Here is a 20706-nt window from a genome sequence, read left to right on the forward strand (position 1 = left end):
TCACTGAAGAGCTCACTTTGCTGCTGTATACGTCATAGTGCAGTTATTGAATGGCGACCGAAGGGTTAGCTGAGGTGAGACCCAACCACAAGCGGACCCAGACCAGAGCGAGCGCTCAGGGAAAGTTGGCCCTTTTCCATCTGGTGCTTGTTTTGTGCTCCTATGGGCTTGCTGACCGTGGCCAGACCTACATGAGAGACAGAGAGAGAGACAGTGTGAGTGAGCAGACATATAGTGTATAACAGCTGAGGGGGGAATCCGCCCCCTCAGCACATCCAGCTCCGCTCTACCACACACAGGGACAGACTGACGGGACAGGAGCATTCAGAAAGATATTGGTGTACTTGTTTTGCCGCTCATCAAGTTTAATTTCTCAAACACTGTTTTTCTGTGTGAACATGTCTAGGGTTACTCTAACCCTAACCCTAACCCTACCCATAACCCTAACCCTAACCGACTTGACTTGACTTGACTAACCCTATCCCTACGGCATGTCGGATGTCGCAATAGCGGTTGCCCCCCTGTAACAACAGGAGTGCTCCATGAGGCCGAAGCTGTTCAGTGGGAGAGGAGGGCTGTCATGTTTTGGCTAGTCGACATGCAGACTCATTATTGTTGAGATGTGTAAGGAGTTGCGTAAGGTTTTTGTTTGTGCACAGTCATGCTAATCGAATGATTTCCATGAGTGAGCGGAGAAGACGGGGTTACAGTTGCGCCTGCAATCTGCTCCGCTATGTGCTGTGTGGCCCTGGCTTGGCCCACTTACTACCCTTCCTGTGCGTGACTGCGACTGCTGCTGCTACTACCTCCCGCCTCTCTCTCTCTCTCTCTCTCTCTCTCTCTCTCTCTCTCTCTCTCTCTCTCTCTCTCTCTCTCTCTCTCTCTCTCTCTCTCTCTCTCTCTCTCCATCTGACGTTATCTGTCTGTGTCTATTTTGTTTTTACTCTTTCTGTTTCTTTTACTCTCTCGCTCCCTCTTCCTCTTTTGCTCTTCCTCTCATCTTGTATCATATGCTTGACTGCTACCATGTGCTCTTCTCTCTCTTTCTCATTTTCTTCTCTCTCTACGTCTGTATTACAGTAGTATCTTTTTTTATTCGTCTTTTAATACCTTTTTTCTCCTCCACCACTCCTTCTGACTCCTTTTTTTCCTCTTTTGTCTCTTATTCACTCTATGTATCATGTTTCGTATCCTCTTTCAATGCATTTATATATGACATTAATGTGGTGTAGCAAGCTATACGTTTTTTTCACATTTTCAAGCTACCTTGTATACAAGACAAAAATCCCTAGAAGAGAGTGTGCTACCGAGAGTTGAGAAGTCTTGACAATACTACAGATTTGCCTACAGATTTGTTTTGGATTTTGGAGTCATTCCTTTAGATTAGCCAACACAAAGTATGAATAAGGATGATACTGTAAAAGTTTAATTAGTGAGCCATGTTTATCTGTCTTACATGCCATGCAAGCACCAGTGTCAACAATGCTGACACAAATCAGCGTGGAACAGACCTCTGAAATTGATAGCTCAGGGAATAAACTGATAATCTTGTGTGATTTTATAGGACTGCTGTGTTTTTATTTAGAAAGTGTTCTGTTAAGATACATACGTCTTTACATTTGTAGATAAAACCTAAATTGACGGTGTGTGTGTGTTTGTGTATGTGTATGTGCGTCTGTGTGACTGAGCGCTTTGTGTGCAAGGGGGGATGCTTTTATCTTCTCCTTGTGTCTCATCGATGAATAGAAAAAAATATTTGATCAGTGCTTTGATCATCCCAGTGGCGTTCAATTACCTATCTTGCCAGCACAGAGACTTTGCCTCTCTTCTCTTTGCAAACTCAAGACACGGATTGGGAAGAAAGATCAAAAGAGGGCAGTTAGGCAATGGCAGCCGTGTTCAGGCGTCTGGGGCCAGGTGAGGTGTTCTGGTTGGATGCATCTCGCTCCATCCACACAGTCTGCATGCAGCAGGGCTGGACTGGGGCCACAAACCGCCCTGGACATTTTTTTTTGGCATATAGACCAGCCCCTCAACCCCACCCTCATACTACCATTATGATGGGCTCAGTCCACTGCACCAATGGGCCACCCCACCTTCATTGCGGGCTGGTCTCTAATATAAGGGACATTTTAAAACAAACAAAAAACAAAAGCATTGGCCCCTGATGACTGTCTGCCCACCAGGAAAATACCCTGTATGCCAGATTACCAGTCCAGCCTTGGACTGCAGAGAGTGAAGTGAGTGTGTGTGTGTGTGTGTTTGTGTGTGTGTGTGTGTGTGTGTGTGTGTGTGTGTGTGTGTGTGTGTGTGTGTGTGTGTGTGTGTGTGTGTGTGTGTGTGTGTTTTGGGGGGGGGGGGGAACGGCCAATCTGGGTCTTTAAGAGGCCGTAAAGGAGCTGGGAACAGTGCTTAATGAGCGGCCGCAAAAAAGGTCATACGGATGCAGACGCACAGGGCGCAGCCGTGTTTCTTTTAAAGGGCTTGTTGGAAAATTGAGCACACTGCTCTGGCTTCATGTCTTTTATGGCTTCTCTTCGTGTATTGTTTTAGTTAAAGCACGGCTGTGTGTGTGTATGTGCGTGCGTGGGTGTGTGGAGGGGGGGTTGGGGGGATGAAGGGTGAGTGTGTTTCTCTTTGTGTATGTGCATCCATTTCAGTTTTGTGCTATTTTTTGATGCTCTATCCTTCTATGCTTTTTCCCCGCGGTGTATGTGCATGTGTTTTTGTTTTTGTGCATGCATGTGGTTCAGTGCTTTTAAGTGAGAGAGAGAGAGCGAGAGGCCGAGAGCTAGAACGTCCAAGATCCACAGAGGAGAGTGAATTTCTCTGTGTGTGAGTTTGTGCGTGCTTGCGTGCATGAATGCATGCATGTGCATCCAAGAACAAATTTACCCAAGAACAAAATTAGCTGGAAAGTTACCAAGTAAAAACTCCCAGCCTGAGTTGAATGAAATTCCCATGTCATGTCCAGGGTTGCCAGATGAGGCTGACGATTTCCAAAAAATGCTCAAAGCTGGAAGCACTAAATCCTGCCCAATTCTATTGATTTCTATGGCCAAAAATTGGGCGGGTTTTTTTCCTAAATCCATTTTTACCCGCACACGGGCATCCTGAGCAGCCCAATTGGGCGGGAAACAGCCCAATCTGGCAACACTGGTCATGTCGTGTTTCCACCGTCGTCATTCCCATGCTCCTGCCCCACTCTATGCCCTCCCATTCAGGGAAGCCGACAGGGGGTACAAAGAGGTCTCTTGTTCCGGGCCTCAGGGAGATAGGGGACCCAGAATTAGATCCTCATTATATTGTAGGCTATGCAATGGGTTCGGGGCCCCTTCATGTGCCTTTGTCCCAGGCCCAGCCAACGCTGTCAGCGGCCCTGCTCCCATTACCCCTAATACTCCATCTGACTCAACACTCTCTCTCTCTCTCTCTCTCTCTCTCTCTCTCTCTCTCTCTCTCTCTCTCTCTCTCTCTCTCTCTCTCTCTCTCTCTCTGTCAGCAGAGCACTTCACTCGCCCCTGCCTCTCTCACCACAGCTTACTCACTTGTTTACTCTCTTCCATCTTTCCAGAGCACACTCTTTTTTTGGGGGATTTTGGGAACACAGATGATGGGCTAGACCCGAAACCCGTTTGTAACCCACTTTTTGTTTTCTTTGGCTTCTCTTTATTTTCGGCTTTTAATACAGTTTCACTGATAGCATCAAGCTCCTGTGTGTGACTCCTTTTCTCTCCTGAGCACACTCCTTAAAGCTGATATACAAACATACTTTGTTGTTTTCATGTCCCTGTCTTGCTCCGACCTCGTGCTTGCTCAACCTAGTGCCTGTGTGTGTGTGTGTGTGTGTGTGTGTGTGTGTGTGTGTGTGTGTGTGTGTGTGTGTGTGTGTGTGTGTGTGTGTGTGTGTGTGTGTGTGTTCGTGTGTGCGTGTGCATCTGCATGTGTGCATGTTCGTGTGTGTGTTCGTGTGTGTGTGTGTGTGTGTGTGTGTGTGTGTGTGTGTGTGCATGCGTGTGTGCACTCGTGTGTGTGTGTGTGTGTGGAGTTTCACCTCCTCCTGCGTCTCCTTTTCTCCTCCTCCTTCTCCTGCTCTCCTCCTCCTCCAGTGTGTCACATTCCTCTGGGCATGGCAGCCTGACCCCAGCCCCAGCTGCAAACGGGGCCAGCTCAGCTCAGCTCAGCACAGCTCAGGCTGAAACAGACGGTCCCTGAGGTGGGGTCGGGTCGGCATGATCGCGCTGCACACCGCTCCACTCTGCTCTGCTCTGCTCTATGCCTCCACTCCCACTTTCTCTCTCTCCCCCTCTCTCTCTCCCCCACCCCTCTATATGTCTCTCCCTTGCTCTCTCTCTCTCTCTCTCTCTCTCTCTCTCTCTCTCTCTCTCTCTCTCTCTCTCTCTCTCTCTCTCTCTCTCTCTCTCTCTCTCTCTCTGGGGTCGGTATGATCGCGCTGTACACCGCTCCGCTTCGCTCTGCTCTGCTCCCCTCTATGCCTCCACTCCCACTTTCTCTCTTTCCCCCTCTCTGTCTCTCTCTCTCTCTCTCTCTCTCTTTCCCTCTCCTGCCCCTCCCTCTCTCTACTCTGGTCGAGGATAACTGCCCCCTCTCTCTGCTTTGGGAGCCACACTGTTGATGCAGCCGCTCTGTGGGAGACGGAGCGACAGAGCAGGAGAGAGAGAGAGTGGGAGAGAGAGAAAGCGGTGTGTTCTTTTTTTCCTTTCTAAGGTCAACATCTCCGTTTCAAATCCGGGATTAGGGGGGTTTCGTTTCTCTGCTTTTTAATTTTCTGTCGCCCCGTTGGAATCTTTCTTCTCTGGAACTGGAGAGAAGCGCAAGTGGATTACTTCTTACTTCTTTGGAGCTGTCAACTTTCAACCCTCTCTCTCACAGTGTGGAGGACAGGATTTCTAAAGGACACCCCTACCACCACCACCGTGTGTAAGTTTTAGTTTTTTTCGCTGGACTAAGTAAGTTTAATGAGTTAAGTGAGTGAGTGACTGTGTGAGTGAGTGAGAGAGGGAGCAAGCAAGTCTCAGCACTTGGTGTTTCCTACCAGAACCTCTAAACATCTAGTAGAGCACTACAGTCTAAAAAAGAAGGGTATTCATGGTTAAGAGGGAAAAAAACATTGTAGGTTCCTCTCAGGCAATGTAGTCAAAGGATGCTTGTGCAGAGTGATTCAGCCCTCATGGGCTGGCTGGCACACTTGCAGCCTCAGCTCATGTTGTCATTAGTTTGACAGAGCCTCAGAATGACGATAATGCTTTTAATGAAGTCAGGGGAAGTAGATTAGTGAAATTGTCTTCTACAATATGATGATAACCCATATCCTGAGCGAACCAGATGACGCACAGAGGCGAAACGCGTTGTTGTCTCTGAATAAATGAGCAAAAAGTCAAACAAGTGTGCAGGGAACCTCTTTCTTATGAAATAATCCATATCCTGTCAAGGTTACCCCTCTGCCATTGTCCTGTTGCACAGTGTCTGTGCTGAGTTGTAATTTGAAGTAATTCGACTTAAACTGTATGAAGCTGATGTTATGTATGCATGCAATGCATACAGTAGGGTTATCTTGATGTGTGGTCTGTTTGCTTCTGTCATTATCCTGCCATGAGAAAACTATACTTTGCTCTTCTTATTGTCTGCTCCAAATGAGAAGACAGAAGAAGTACAGTCCCTACTAGCATCTTTCTAAATGAACGGAGGAGACTACCAAACTATAAACACAGTGACAGTAGATGCTTGTTGAGAGACAAACAGTGAATATCTGCTGCTGTCGCATGTGAGGTGTGTAGCTCTGTGTGTGTGTGTGTGTGTGTGTGTGTGTGTGTGTGTGTGTGTGTGTGTGTGTGTGTGTGTGTGTGTGTGTGTGTGTGTGTGTGTGTGTGTGTGTGTGTGTGTGCGTGCGTGCGTGCGTGCGTGTGTGTGTGTGTGTGTGTGCATTTGTGTGTGTTGGTCTGAGAGCTTTGTGTAAGAACTTTGCTTTTTCTGTCAGTCTTCCTATGGACACTTCCACTTAAAAAAAAGTTCCAAGCAGATTTAAATTGCAGTCTAAACCTCCCAAGTCCCCTTCAAGCAAATCCTGTCTATCTTAGCACTAAATACAGTAGACACACTCATGCATTAGTCCCTTGGACAGAGTAGCTGTGAAGAACCCTGCACTGGGTCCCATCTACTTCTGTCTAGACTTCCTGTCATCAGAAGAGCCAACATTTTTGCAATAGAGCTTGAAAGTGACGTCACTTCCCCCGATTTCATGGAACCTCAACGGCGTTTTTAGCCGAAAATCCAATGGCGGTATTAAAATGATATTTCGATCCCCTCTGAGTTGTGCCACGAGCTCCACATATGTTGTTTCTGATATCTTTGTTTAATTTTTCGTACGAACCCCTAAACTTTTTAGAAAGCTGTGTTTATTCACATTTTTCATGCAGACGGCCTCAGAACAAAACATTGCTACTTCTGTATGAATAATCTTTATCTAGCCTCTTAAACAGCATATTTGTAGCCCAGCGCATATAATCACTGAGATCGGAAGATATTGACTTGCTACCATGTTACAGTATTAGATGGTCATCTTAGGTCCCGTGAAATGCGGAACTAAGGGGCGGGACTTTCAAGGTCTATGGGGAAAGTGCAGAGGCTGAGGGGGCCGGGGTGGGGTGGGATTGCTTCTGGGATACGTACGTACTAAGGAGGTGGGAGGTGGTTGAGAGGTCACCAAGGGGAGGGGGAGAGGTCAAGGTCGCGGCCCTAGACTTGCTTGGGAGTCATTTTTCGCCGCATTCCCTCAGAAGGAGGAGTGGTTCTGGAACAGGAGAGGACAGCTGCCGGTGATTTTTTGCTGTGTGCGTGTGTGTGTGTGTGTGTGTGTGTGTGTGTGTGTGTGTGTGTGTGTGTGTGTGTGTGTGTGTGTGTGTGTGTGTGTGTGTGTGTGTGTGTGTGTGTGTGTGTGTGTGTGTGTGTGTGTGTGTGCGCAATGCCGGGGGATGTCAGAGACAGATGAGAGCCAACGTGGTGTGGTGTGGGTAAAAAAAAGGTTCTCGTGATGGGACCCCAGGGAGCCTTAAATCTTGTGCAGGGCCCAGGTCTTGAAAGCAGGAGTGCTCCCCTGGGGACTCAGCTGTACAAGAGTGACACGCAGGGCCGGTTCTAGTAAACTTGGTGCCCTAGGCGAGCAATTGTCATCTGTAAACATGTCGCCATACATCTAATCGAACACAGCTAATATGCGTCATAATCCACATGTTAAGTGTAAAGAGGTTTTTTTTTGTTTGACATTCTAACTCTGTGGGACATTTTGGACATTTTGGGCATTTTTGGCGCCCCCAAGAAATTTGACGCTCTAGGCCAGTGTTTCCCAACCTTTTTTGTCTTGTGTACCCCCTAAACATTTTCGTTGTGCCATGAGTACCCCCCAAGTCAAGTTCTATATCGCTTTCTCTATCCCAATGTAACTAAGTACAATACATTTGTTACAATTACATTTTTCCAAGTACCCCCTGCAGTGTGCTCGCGTACCCCTAGTGGTACACGTACCCCTGGTTGGGAAACACTGCCCTAGGCGACCGCCTGGTGGGCCTATGCCTAGCGCCGGCCCTGGTGAGTGCTCCCCTGTGGGCTCAGCTGTACAGGAGGGACACGAGGGACATTAAACACACAGAAGGGTAAACACTACTGAGACACGAGGTATGCATCACACAACATATGCTTGCTTACACATACTCCACACACACACACACACACACACACACACACACACACACACACACACACACACACACACACACACACACACACACAATATTATGCACATAATTAATACAGTAGACACAATATTTTATAATTCAAATTGAGATATTACACACACACGCACACGCACACACACACACACACACACACACACACACACAGCACGCACGCACACACACACACACACACACACACACACACACACACACACACACACACACACACACACACACACACACACACACACACACACACAGTATACCCATAGATCGTCCATACAGGGAATCACATGCGCAGGCCGGCGGGTGACTGGGCGGGGGCCGCGTATGGGATCTGTAGGCCTGTCCAGTATAGTGCAGTATAGTCAAAGATGTTCTTAGTTCTAATAAACCGTCTCTGGTAATAGTGCCGTAGCAGGAGCGTATCCATCATGTAGTATAGTATATTATATTATCATAATGTAATGTAATATAATATAATGTCATGTAATGTAATCCAATGTAATATAGCCTAATATAATGTAATATAGCCTAATATAATGTCAAATAGAATACATGGGTAATATGGGCCCTGGGATACTGTCAGGCGGGTGGGAGGGTGCCCAGGATTTGGCTGGTTAGCTTCGCCCATTAGCAAGGCACTTCCTCGTTCGCCTTTTTCACAAATTCTCATTTCCGACCCCACTTATGATTGGTGGGTGAGCGAGTTTAGTGTTGGGCACACAGTAGACCTTTACAGGTATGCGGTTGGACACCTGCATGCATCCAATGCCCGTCTTCCATATAACTTTCTAGTCAAACGTAAGTCAGTCAGTAACGTGGCACGTAATTGGCTGAGTAAACTGGCGGCGGAAATAACTCCATTTTGGAAGTTGAAAAAAAATCGTTCAATTTTGGCTGAATTCACTAGCCTAGCATTTCCCATTGAAATGACTGGAGGCGGGACTTAGTCACTCTCTCCAGTTCTTATACTACCTCCATGAGGGTGCCCCATGTAGGGGCTGCAGTCCAGTCCAGTCCAGTGGCAGAAGCGTCTCCATCATGTCATTAGGCATGACTCCCTTATCTGCTGCAGGCATCTGGAGACGCACCTGATAACAGCAGCCTCAGTGTCTGACTCAAGCACTTTACTGCTCTCGTGTCCTGTGGGAGCGTTGTGTTCGCGTTGCGTGTGTGTGTGTGCGTGTGTGCGTGTGTGCGTGTGTGTGTGTGTGTGTGTGTGTGCGTGTGCGTGTGCGTGTGCGTGTGCCTTGCGTGTGTGTGCCTTTGTGTGTGTAATGCATGTGTCTTTGAGTGCATGTGATTGTACAGCTCGTGTGTATGTGTGAAATAGAACATGTGAAGTCCTTTGCCATCATTTCGCTATTTGAGAGCTTTTATATCTATTTTATATCTATCTTTTATATCTATCTATTTAATATCTATGTAAGGTATCGTGAATGTGCACACACACACATACATTCAATGTTGCCATCCTGTCTTTCTCTCTCTCTTTCATTCTGTCTCTCTCTGTGTCTGTCTCTCCCTCTGTCTGTCTCTCTCTCTATCTCTCTCTCTCTCTCTCTCTCTCTCTCTCTCTCTCTCTCTCTCTCTCTCTCTCTCTCTCTCTCTCTCTCTCTCTCTCTCTCTCCCTGCTGTTCTCATGGCTTTTCCTGGGGGGCTCTAATGGAAGGAGCAGATGTGTAACACCACTTCCTGGCATTTGATGTGTGTATGTGCGTGCGGTGTGCCATTGGATTGTCTGTTTCTTCAAGTGTGTGTGTTTGTAGATGTAGATGTATCTGTGTGTGTGTACAATATGTGCGTTTCTGATGCTTAGCAGTATGTGTGTGCTCACGTGCTGCTCTGTTTCTGTACCTGTGAAATCCTGTGTGTGTGCATGTGTATGCGTGCGTGTGCCATATTTTACAGGCATCTGTGTGTGTATAAGTGTGGCAGCCACTTTGGTCCTGCCCAATCCATCTCTCTCTCTCTCTCTCTCTCTCTCTCTCTCTCTCTCTCTCTCTCTCTCTCTCTCTCTCTCTCTCTCTCTCTCTCTCTCTCTCTCTCTCTCTCTCTCTCACTCTGTTCACCCCTCTGCCCCTGGGCGACCATTAGACAGAAGCCTGTGACCTGGGACACACTGAGGATCTTTGTTCAGGACCTGGGCTGCTCCGTTCAGGGATTGGCCGCCCGGCCACCTGTCCGCTCAGGGATTGGCCGCCCGACCGCCTGTCCGCTCAGGGATTGGCTGCCCGGCCGCCTGTCGGTCAGGGATTGGCCCATTGGTCCTGTCCAACCAGCCCAGAGGGGACGCGAGGGGCCGGCGGCTCACACAGAGCCAGGGTCTGTCAGGCTCAGGCCAAGGCTGGATGGAGTTAAGTGTGAGGTGGGGCCAGCTCTCCTCCTCCCTGGTCAACATCAACATGACGTCGGTGCTCTGGAACTCAGGTGCTCGGCCAGCAGCAGAGCTGGTTATACCAATAGGAAATTTCCTAGGGCCCCACTAAAGTCTGCCCTCTTGTAGGGGCCCCCAACAGTCAGCCTCACAATAAATGGGCAGAACTGCCACTGAGGTGGGGGTGGCGTCCGCGCCAATGTCTTTTTCTGAGCGTTTCGCTCGGTGTGTAATTCCAAGAACAGGGGGGAAAACTGGGAACACTGATGATGGGCTAGACCCGAAACATTTGTCCCTTGTCTGTCAGTTTTATTTACTTTATTCGGCTTTGTTTAATAGTTTTGATCTTGCACTCAGCTCTCGTGTGCGACTCTTTTCTTCCTTTTTCATTGAACTGCCACTGGCCAAGAGCACTCTGAGGAAGAGCTATTCCATTCAGCTGAGCAGGGGTAGTTGGAGTGCAGTTTAGCGTGATGTAGTGTGTGTGTGTGTGTGTGTTTCTGTGTATGCGCAGTCGCACGCATGTTTGTGTAATGTTCCACTTGACTTCTATGAAAGCCCACTCTCAGGTCCTTCAGGCATTCCTCCATGTTTGTGGCGTTGACTAGCGTCATAAACTGAAATAATGATCCTAGTTTTTACAAAGTCTGACATAGTCCTTTCCATTTTTCTAAATGGATGCCCAATATGGACATCATAAACCTGTGATTGGTAAGACGTATCCTACCAGTACTACTGTAGTAATGGTGGCGCGTCAAACAAAGATTAAGACGATCTCTCAATCTATAACCTTTATCTAAATATTCCAACACCCGCACGACTATGACCTATTTTACAATTATGATCTATTTTTACCTTACCTTACTTGCGTTTGATTTCAGAAGGAGGTATGTAAACTAGGGTTTAAAATGTAAATGCTCTGTTTTCATTCTGTACCCCCCTCTAGTTCTCTGTCTCTCTTCAACAATATTCTTGTGTCATCTATTTCTCTCTATGCAACATACTCCTTTGGCAACGTTGCTCTGCAGAACTGGGCGGACTAATCAGATAAAAATGTTTTACCAGGGCTGAGATGTGTGTGTGTATGCGTGTGTGCGTGCGTGCGTGCGTGTGTGTGCGGCTATGCGTTTATGTGGTTTCTTGTACTGCATGTGAGAGGTGCGTCTGGCTGGCTGGCTGGCTGGCTGGCTGGGTGGGGGTGTGGGGGAGTGGGGTGGAAAGGTCAGTGTCAAAAGGAATCACAGTCAAGCTAGCCGCAAGGGGAGTAGGGCATGTGGTCATTTTTATGAGGCCTGTACCCACCCCCTCAGTCCCATACCATCATTAAAAGACCATTTTGCTTGTGTTTGTGTGTGTGTGTGTGTGTGTGTGTGTGTGTGTGTGTGTGTGTGTGTGTGTGTGTGTGTGTGTGTGTGTGTGTGTGCATGTGCGCGTGCGCGTGCACATGCGCCCGTGCGCGCATGCGTGTGTGTGTGTTTATGTGTATGTGTGCGTGCGTGCTGCGTGCGTGTACAGTATGTCTGTGCCACTGTGTGAGTGTGTGCCTGTGCGTGCGTCTGTGTGTGTGCATGCGTGCATGCGTGCATGCGTGCATGCGCACGTGCCTGATTGCGCACATGCATTTGTGCTGCGTGCGTGTACGGTATGTCTGTGTGTGCAACTTTGAGAGTGTATGGTGTCGGGCTAGAAATTAGGCCATTCCAGATATATATGGGGGCACTCTAATGGGGTTTTATGAATCAGTGGCCCAGACTTACTCCACCAGAGGGGATGAAGAGTTCACAGTTGAAGAGTAATGGGCTCAACATTAAGTAATGCAGCCAGGCACAGAAATAGTAAAATGCTGTTATATATAATTACTGTGATGTGCCAATGTGTTTCAGAGAGACTAGGCTGAGGTTTTTACTGTCTGTCATGCTTACAAACCCCAACTCCGATGAAGTTGGGACGTTTGGTAAACAGTGAATAAAATCAAAATGCTATCATTTTCAAAATATTCAATCTATTCATTAGATGGAGAATAGTGAAAAGACAACATATTAAGTGTTAAAACCGAGAAAAAATATTGTTTTGGGGGACATATGTACTCATTTCTAATTTGATAAATCCAACACGTCTCAAAAGAGTTGGGACGGGGATCAGTGAAATTTAGTAAACATCCAAATAAGATAAAACAACAAAGAAGAACATTTCAAAATGAATTGTACTGACATACAATATAGGTGTCCAGGTATAAGATCATCACAGAGAGGCTGAGTCACTCAGAATTAAAGATGCAAAGGGAATAATTACCATAGTTATTACATACATTTTTGAATTCCCTTTGATTTACCACGATTGAGTGTATATAAGACATATTTTTGTTAATAAAATCATTGTATAGGTTCATGACATCATGAAATATATATTGGCTGTAGTCTCACTCTAATTCCAGGAGTGCTAGAGCTATTGAAAATTCACCATATTAAGAATGCTTAATGCATGAAAATGATACAGGGGTGTAACATTCTCCTAAGCACCTGAGCTCACTTGAAATAGACCCAGAAGACATGGGAAACTGTCCTTTGCTTACAGAAGTCAGCAGAAGCTGTAGAAGTCCATTCTTTTTGACAATAATAGAGCATTGCACATCCTGTGCTACAGTGAAAATGGACCATCCAACTTGTGTTAGTGCTAGCTTCAAAAGTCAGCCTCCATGATGGCATGCGGGTGCAGTAGTGCATTGGTTAAGATGTTCTCACTCATCTGTAGAGTTAAATACAGTGCTGAATGGTATAAATGGGTTTTAAACAGCATGAAAAGCCACTCATGCACTATATTTTGAAGGGAGATCTTCGATTACTGCCACATAGTAAGGTCAAATTGCATTCTCTACTATGTTTCAACAGTTTGGCTCCATCATAAGGACCAGCAGGTGATAAAATGGTGGGTTTTTGGTCAAGACCTGTCACACTGTAAGCACTACAGAAAGGAAAAGATTGCAAAACATGACGAGAAATACACCCACCATTTAAGATGGTGAAATCATATCCAAGATAGGAATTAACACTGTTTTTTTATGAAATCATCTCATCAGTTAATGTAAAACTGTTAAGTGGTGTTGTCTTTTGTTTTGTTTTTAGTCTTCCTCAACACTTTCTGCCTTTTATTGTCCCCGTCCCAACTCTTTTGAGACGTGTTGGATTTATCAAATTAGAAATGAGTACATATGTCCCCCAAAACAATATTTTTTCTCAGTTTTAACACTTAATATGTTGTCTTTTCACTATTCTCCATCTAATGAATAGATTGAATGTTTTGAAAATGATAGCATTTTGATTTTATTCACTGTTTACCAAACGTCCCAACTTCATCGGAGTTGGGGTTTGTAGATATTGTAGTAGTAGTAGTGATAGTAGTAGTAGAAGTAGTAGTAGACCCTAATGATTCCCGTTTGTTACTGTGAATACTGTGAAATTCAGTATCTTCTGTTAACCTCTCACACTCATGTGAGCATGGAGGCAGCTTGACTACTGAACTACTGTAGTAGGATTGGATTTTAAAAATATGAAATTAAACATTGTCAACAGAAACATTTCCCAGTTTAAACACATGAAATATAGGCATACAGTGATGGCACACAATGCCTGGAATGTGTGGCACAAGCTCTTTACATAACTGCAACAGAAAAGAAGGGTCAGAGTGGCTATTAAAAGACTTGAGTTGCACTGTTCTTCTGTTCGGACCTAATATCAGGTAAAATATCTCACAATGATTGGAACGTTGAGAACAAAAACAAAAGCAAATGGTAAAGGCTGAAATATTCATAATTTCACTATTGAAATTGGTTCATTTACTTCTTTAAAAAGCCATTTTGTCGAATGTACTCAATTTATAGGGATTAAGCCCACAGACACAAACGTGAGTCACTGCCTGTAAAAAATCAGCGATGAACTCAGCCCTGAAAAGACAGGTCAGTGAGTGCAAGTCACATGAGTTATTTGTCTCTCTGTTTTTCTCCCTCTCTCTCTCTCTCTCTCTCCCTCCCTCTCTCTATCTCTCTCTCTCTCTGACAGACAGACAGACACACACACACACACACACACACACACACACACACACACACACACACACACACACACACACACACACACACACACACACACACACACACACACACACACACAGTAAGTTCAGCTCAGTCTTCAGTGGGCCTGCCATAGGAAGGCTACTTGCTACAGCTCTAGCTAGGGGATTCATGAGAGTAGCCATGGGGAGAGAAACTGAAAAAGATCGAAGACCTGCTAGACTGTGGTGGTCACGCTCCAGTAGCCTGGACCTCCATTCCTTTTCTTTCTTGCAGGTGACACTGCTAGACCGTAGTATTTGGTGAGTGCAGCACATAGCAAATACTTGTATGAGTCAGCAGCACTACCTTTACTCTCAGAATTAGGGTTGCACGATATCAGAAAAAATATTGATAACAGCATGCAATAACGATATTTAAACGATTTTTAGAAATACTGTATAGCCGACTGTTTTTCTTGTCACTAATTTGTCAGTCTGTGTGGGGGGTGTGGCTTTGGTCATGGCGGGCTTCTTGTGCTATATTTGACATTCAGCTAGTGATTGGACAGCACAGACATGTTTAACTTGTTCGCGATTATTAAGTCATTTTCGCGATATGCATATCGCCACTCTTGATATCACGATTTTGATACATTTTCGATAAATTGTGCAGCCCTACTCAGAATCCACAATCTGCAACATCGTACCACATTCACAGGGCGTTCATGGACTAACGGTTATCAAGCTAGACCTGCAGGTGGGTAAAAGGCACTCCTAGCACTATACGTACATCCACTTCTTTGACCGAGTGCTCTGGGCATAGTTACATAACCTGTCCTTTACCATACGTTACTTCGGTCCAAAAAAATGTCCTTCCACATGACGTCTGGGCTAGGAGTTCTGAGAGGGGTTTGGTCTTGTTACCAGACAGAAGGCTAATCAGAGAACAGGGGAGGGACAAGGGAGGAGGGACACACATTTCAAATGCCAACAGAGTTCACCCCAGTAATCGATCGCTTTTCAACGTCATGAGCAAAATGCTACACAGCAAATTTGTCAGAGTTAGATTTCCGGTGTTCAGCCAAAATCTGAACATCAAGAGTTGCAGCAACACTACACAGTGTTATTTGACTCCTCTGGATCAGAGTTGTTGAGCTAAGAGAGCTAGAGAGTTAATGTTTAACTCCCTAGAGAATTATGAAAACCATGCCTCTCCAAATTTCAAATGATTTGGCAACATAAGCAGCCATTTTGTTATAGTCCCCTATAAGTGAACCAAACTCAATCCTCAGTAAGTGAACCAAATTGTGAACCAACAGACAAAGAACTCTGTTATGTTTTTCTTCACATTGTGACATTGTGTGTATAGCAGTGTTTCCCACAGAAATTTTGGAAACTATGGGGCAGCGGGGATTTTTTTTGTCCGGGGGGGGGGGGGGGTATTCACGGGCCTTTTGGGGGGGGGGGGGTATTCACGCAGTGTAAATGCAAAATGGCAAAACAATGAGTACAGTATGACATTGGCGCATGGAATATACATTTATATTTTGAGACATAAGGCTACATAATACACATGCAGGGGTCTATGTAATGAAAAAAATAATAAAACAACATAGGAGCAGAGATAAGAATTTAAGATCTCTGTGAAATTGTTAACGCAGAAACAAAAATGGTCTAAGAGGGTAGGCTATGCCTTTTCCCCACACACACATTCTACATGAGGGGTGCTGGTGGTCACAGGGCCAGTTTTTCAAAATTCCTCCCATTAAAAGGGCTGAACAACATTTATGTCTATATTCACATTCATTACACATTCATTTCTATATGCAGCCCGATGTCTCCTCTGCCTTGTCAATGAAGGCCTGTCACCTAACTCATTACAACTGTAAAACAAAGCCTGGGCTGGGGAGTGTTAGTAAACTCATCTAACTGTCCCTTCTCGGAAGGTTTTTTTTTTCATTGCTCCCAAACCCAAGTTAACTACAACAACTTGACAAGGCTTTTGATCCCTCTCTCTTTCAAGCACTTGTGGTTTTCTCTATAGGATGTATTTACTCCAGGAGGAACATGCGAAGGAAATCGTAATTGAAATCGCTTTTAACAAACACGGAAATCGTAAAAAAAAAAAAAAAAAAAAAAATATATATATATTTTTTTACATTTTCGGAAACTATGGCGGCCAAATTTAAACTATGGCGGGCCGCCATAGATTCCTCAATGTATGGGAAACACTGGTATAGCCTACTAAAAGTAGGTGCTCTTTCTGGTCATGTTAGGCTTTTTGAGTTCTATTTTTGTTCACTCCCGGTCCAATAGACCTCTTGTGATTCCACTTGTTCCAGGTGTAACTTGTTAAACCACTGATATATTGTAACAAGCAGAGTTTGATGTCAACACGCTTTGATTAGTAGCCATCAATGAGCATTAACTTAGAGTACAACCTTCTGCATGTGTTCTAGTTCATCCTGTGCAAAATTCTCCACCGCAATCATTTTTTCTCTTATTGGACTTTGAGGCTTTGCCATCAGACTTTTCGATTGAGAGGCAAATTGACACAGTAAACCTCTTCAAAATTCAGAATATCCTTTTCTACATTGGCTTGGCTCCAGGTGCCTCCACGTTGTAGATTTCCAATTGTATTCAGCAGTGAAACTGGGAACTGAATATACTGTACAACAGTTAAGGACTACAAATCGCAACAGTTTGCATATTTTGCTGTAATTCACTTTAACAAATGTATTTCTCCAGTAACAGCCTATGGACAGTTTAGCCTCATTTAATGTGTAAAATATACCTACAGGCTAGTATAATTTGAAAAAGTCTACCTGGGACAGTAATCCCTTGATTCAGTCTCTTAGATTTTAGATTCTACCCCATCCAAATCAATCTGTCAATCAATTCCTGACCTCACCTGAGTTTTACTGCCTGCACTTGCCAAATGCTTCATCACGCTGGTCACATGGTTCACTTGAACATGTATTTAAACCGGGACTGTTGCATTGTACTGCTCATTGGTTGCTAGCTAGCTAGCTGACTGGCTGGCTGGCTGTAAGGCTGGCTGGCCTGCCCCTACCTTGCCTGGCTGGCCTGGCTAGCTGGTCATGTTGTAAGGGTGGCTGTATGGCTTGCTAACTAGCTCTTGCTATGCGCCCAAGAGATGGAACGCCCTCCCCATCGAGATCCGATCAGCCAGCTCCGTCGACTCCTTCAAGAAGCAGCTGAAGACCCACCTCTTCATCCTTGCCAACTCCTAGCTGCCAAGGCGTCATAGTGTCCCAGCTGCCGCAGCGCCCTTACTGCTCACAACCAGCCCTGGCAGGGGGCTCCCCTAGGTGGCCGCTGGTCTCTGCCTGAGGTTTCTTCCTGACTATAGGGTTTTTTTTTCTCAGACCTCACTGAGCTTTTTTCCCCCTTACAAACTATGATTCAAGCGAAAGGGAGTTTTTCCTCACCCCTGATGCCACCAGGGGCCGCACCTGAGCGCCCAATCTCTGTGTGACTATCTATGACTTATGATAGGCCCAGCCACAATGGACCTTACGCATCTAAGAACCCTGGTCCTAACCTACGTTGACCTTATGACTCTACAATCTCTGTCTATCTCTTCTTCCTCTGCCTTCCTACTATTTCTGCCTCTCCTCTATACCTCTCCTTTTAAATCCATTAGCTTGTTTGCCAGCTAGCTGTGGCCTACATTTTCCGTAAGGTTATTTTCAGGCCATTTTTAAATAATATATGAGGAATGTGTTTATATACCCTTCATTGATGATACTAGACTGGTCCACCTGCCAGCACTAAACAAATCTGTCAATTAGGCATTTATTTTACGTATCTAATTAGGTTGATGTTTATTGGACTACAGTGAGTATAATCAGTCCACTAACTTGTCTTATTGTAACTCTATAATTGGACTCACCTGAGTATAATCAGTCCAAAGTTGTCTGATTGCAATTGGACTCACCTGAGTATAATCAGTCCAATCAGTTGTCTGATTGTAACTCTATAATTGGACTCACCTAAGTATAATCAGTTCAATCAGTTGTCTGATTGTAACGCTATACAGTGTCTAATGGCAAGCCACCCCGCACAGTGTCTAATGACAAGCCACCCCGCACACAAACTGTTCAGCCTCCTGCCCTCTGGAAAGAGGTACAGGCGCCTCCGTTCCCGTACCACCCGGCTGGCGAGCAGCACAATGCACCAAGCGATCAAGATGCTGAACACTCAACCCACTCTCCCTCCACTGTCAGCCTCTAGCCAGCAAGGCCACTGACAAACCCCCCCCCCCCACTGTCAGCCTCTAGCCAGCAAGGCCACTGACAACCCCCCCTCCCCATCCCCCACCACCATATCTGCGACTGAACATTCCACCTGCACTACTATACTTGTGACTGAACTTTCAACCTGCACTAACTCAAAACATGCACACACACACACACACACACACACACACACACACACACACACAAGCACACTGCACTTTCTGCACTAAACCCAACATACACACACTGACACACACACACACACACACACACACACACACACACACACACACACACACACATACACACAGACACACACACGAACACACACACAAGACGCACACCGCACCTTCTACCTGCACTAAACACATACACACACACACACACACACACACACACACACACACACACACACACACACACACACACACACACACACACACACACACACACACACACACACTGCTGCTGGTGTACTTGACAGACCTTTTTATATTTATTTTCTTCAAAATGCTACTATTACCATGTCAGAACGCTATAAAGGACTTTTTTTTAGGAAAAGCACAAAAACACAACAAATACCTCTTAATGTATGTCCTCTACAAGTCTTCTGTTGTCCAGTCTTGCACTTTAAATGTCTGTATGAGCACTGTCTATGTCCATACTGTCTTAAGTCCATGTATAAGTACTGTCTATGTCTATACTGTCTATGTCCTTACCTTAATTAGTCTATGTCTGTATGGGAAAGCAAGAAATGTAATTTCAAATTCTTTGTATGACCAGTGCATGTAAAGAAATTGACAATAAAACCTACTTGACTTGACTTGACTTGAACACTATTTACTGTTACCAGGGAGTTAATAACTAACTCTGCTTGGAGTTATTGCAACTCTCTGAGTATTAATAACTAACTCTGCTTGGAGTTACTGCAACTCTCTGAGTATTAACACTTTTGGGAGTGTTCTACTAACACTCCACATATTGGGACAATATAAACACTTTCATAGTGTTAATATTAACACTCTCGTTGTTGATTCTAACTCTCTGGAATTTGCTGTGTAGTGATTGCACAAACTAGACCTCACGTTTCAAATTTCAACAGAGTTCACCCCAAATTGTTTTTCAATGTGGTTGGTCCGAATGAAATTAGTATTAAGGGATGGTAAGACCAGTCACATCCCTTCACTCTACTCGACAGTAACACCTTGGTATAGAGACTGGCAACACAACTTCAAACATGAAGACTGGGGGACTGTGATGATGACTGCATGAAGTCTCACTGCACTGTATTCATATCACACCCATGACTGGCTTCAGCCATTCGCAAACCTGCGCCAGGCTGTACATACAGTGAGACCGAAAAGTGTGTGACGTTTTCAAAGCGTAATAAAACTTGACTCAGAATTAAAGTGAGTTCATTTTAAATGAAAAGTTTCATGTAAATGTAGCCATTGGCGGGAAGAATTCAGTGGAACAAAATAGTAGCAGTGCTTAAAAGCTGTCCACTGGAGGCTTTGTCAGACTTAGCATGAAATAATTACTCAATTTATGATCAGCATCTTAATTCCTTTTGTCTGAATAGTGTGAGGAGCATTGTCTGAATGCCATGCAACCACAGCAACTTCCGTCAGTGCTTCAGACAGACTGAAATTAATTCAGAGATTTGCTGTCGGATCAGGGCTCTTTTTTGTCAAGAGACACTAATTGTTTTAGACATATACTTGATTTTGTTTCATTTCCGTGGAGAAAAACCTAGTCATTTCAAGTAATACGGGTAGATTTCATTCCCACAATTGCAAGGACTATTTTGAAGAGGCTCTTTCAGGACTTGCAAAAGTCGTACTGCTGAGAGTGGAGCGTGACTTCACGGTACACAGTCATCATCCAACAACCATGGATGCTCTTCGCTCTCCTTAAGGTTTTATGGGATAGGCTACAGTATCATTAGAGGTTTTGGTGGTCCGCCGTAACTCCCATTGAGGACACAGAGGTCATGTCCTCTGTATTTTTTTTTAGAAATGTTAACTTTATCTATGATGAAAATCGATCTATGATCAGCAATGATAAATTCAGTCTGTAATCGCCACCCCCAATTATCCTCAAGATAGTGATTCATGAAAACAAACTGAAGTGTTTGAAGCATTCTAAATGTACAGTATGCAGTACAGCATACAGTATTTGCCCTCTGTATTTGAAAATGTCTCGTTACGGCCCTGTTGGTGGACCTCATGTCAACCCACAGTCTGGCTGCTGCTGTTCTGTTCCA

General features: G+C 45.0%; 1 protein-coding gene across 1 annotated transcript in view; it reads left to right on the plus strand.

The window, feature by feature from the left end:
* The first annotated feature begins 4612 nt into the window (after nucleotides 1-4612).
* eva1a (eva-1 homolog A (C. elegans)) overlaps nucleotides 4613-20706 on the plus strand; it is a 40140-nt gene continuing 24046 nt past the window's right edge. The window contains exon 1 of the mRNA XM_063184296.1: nucleotides 4613-4941. The gene's annotated coding sequence lies outside the window, so the exon portion shown is untranslated. The remainder of the gene's footprint in view (nucleotides 4942-20706) is intronic.

The sequence above is a fragment of the Engraulis encrasicolus genome, chromosome 19, assembly GCF_034702125.1.
Source record: "Engraulis encrasicolus isolate BLACKSEA-1 chromosome 19, IST_EnEncr_1.0, whole genome shotgun sequence".
Lineage (NCBI taxonomy): Eukaryota > Metazoa > Chordata > Actinopteri > Clupeiformes > Engraulidae > Engraulis > Engraulis encrasicolus.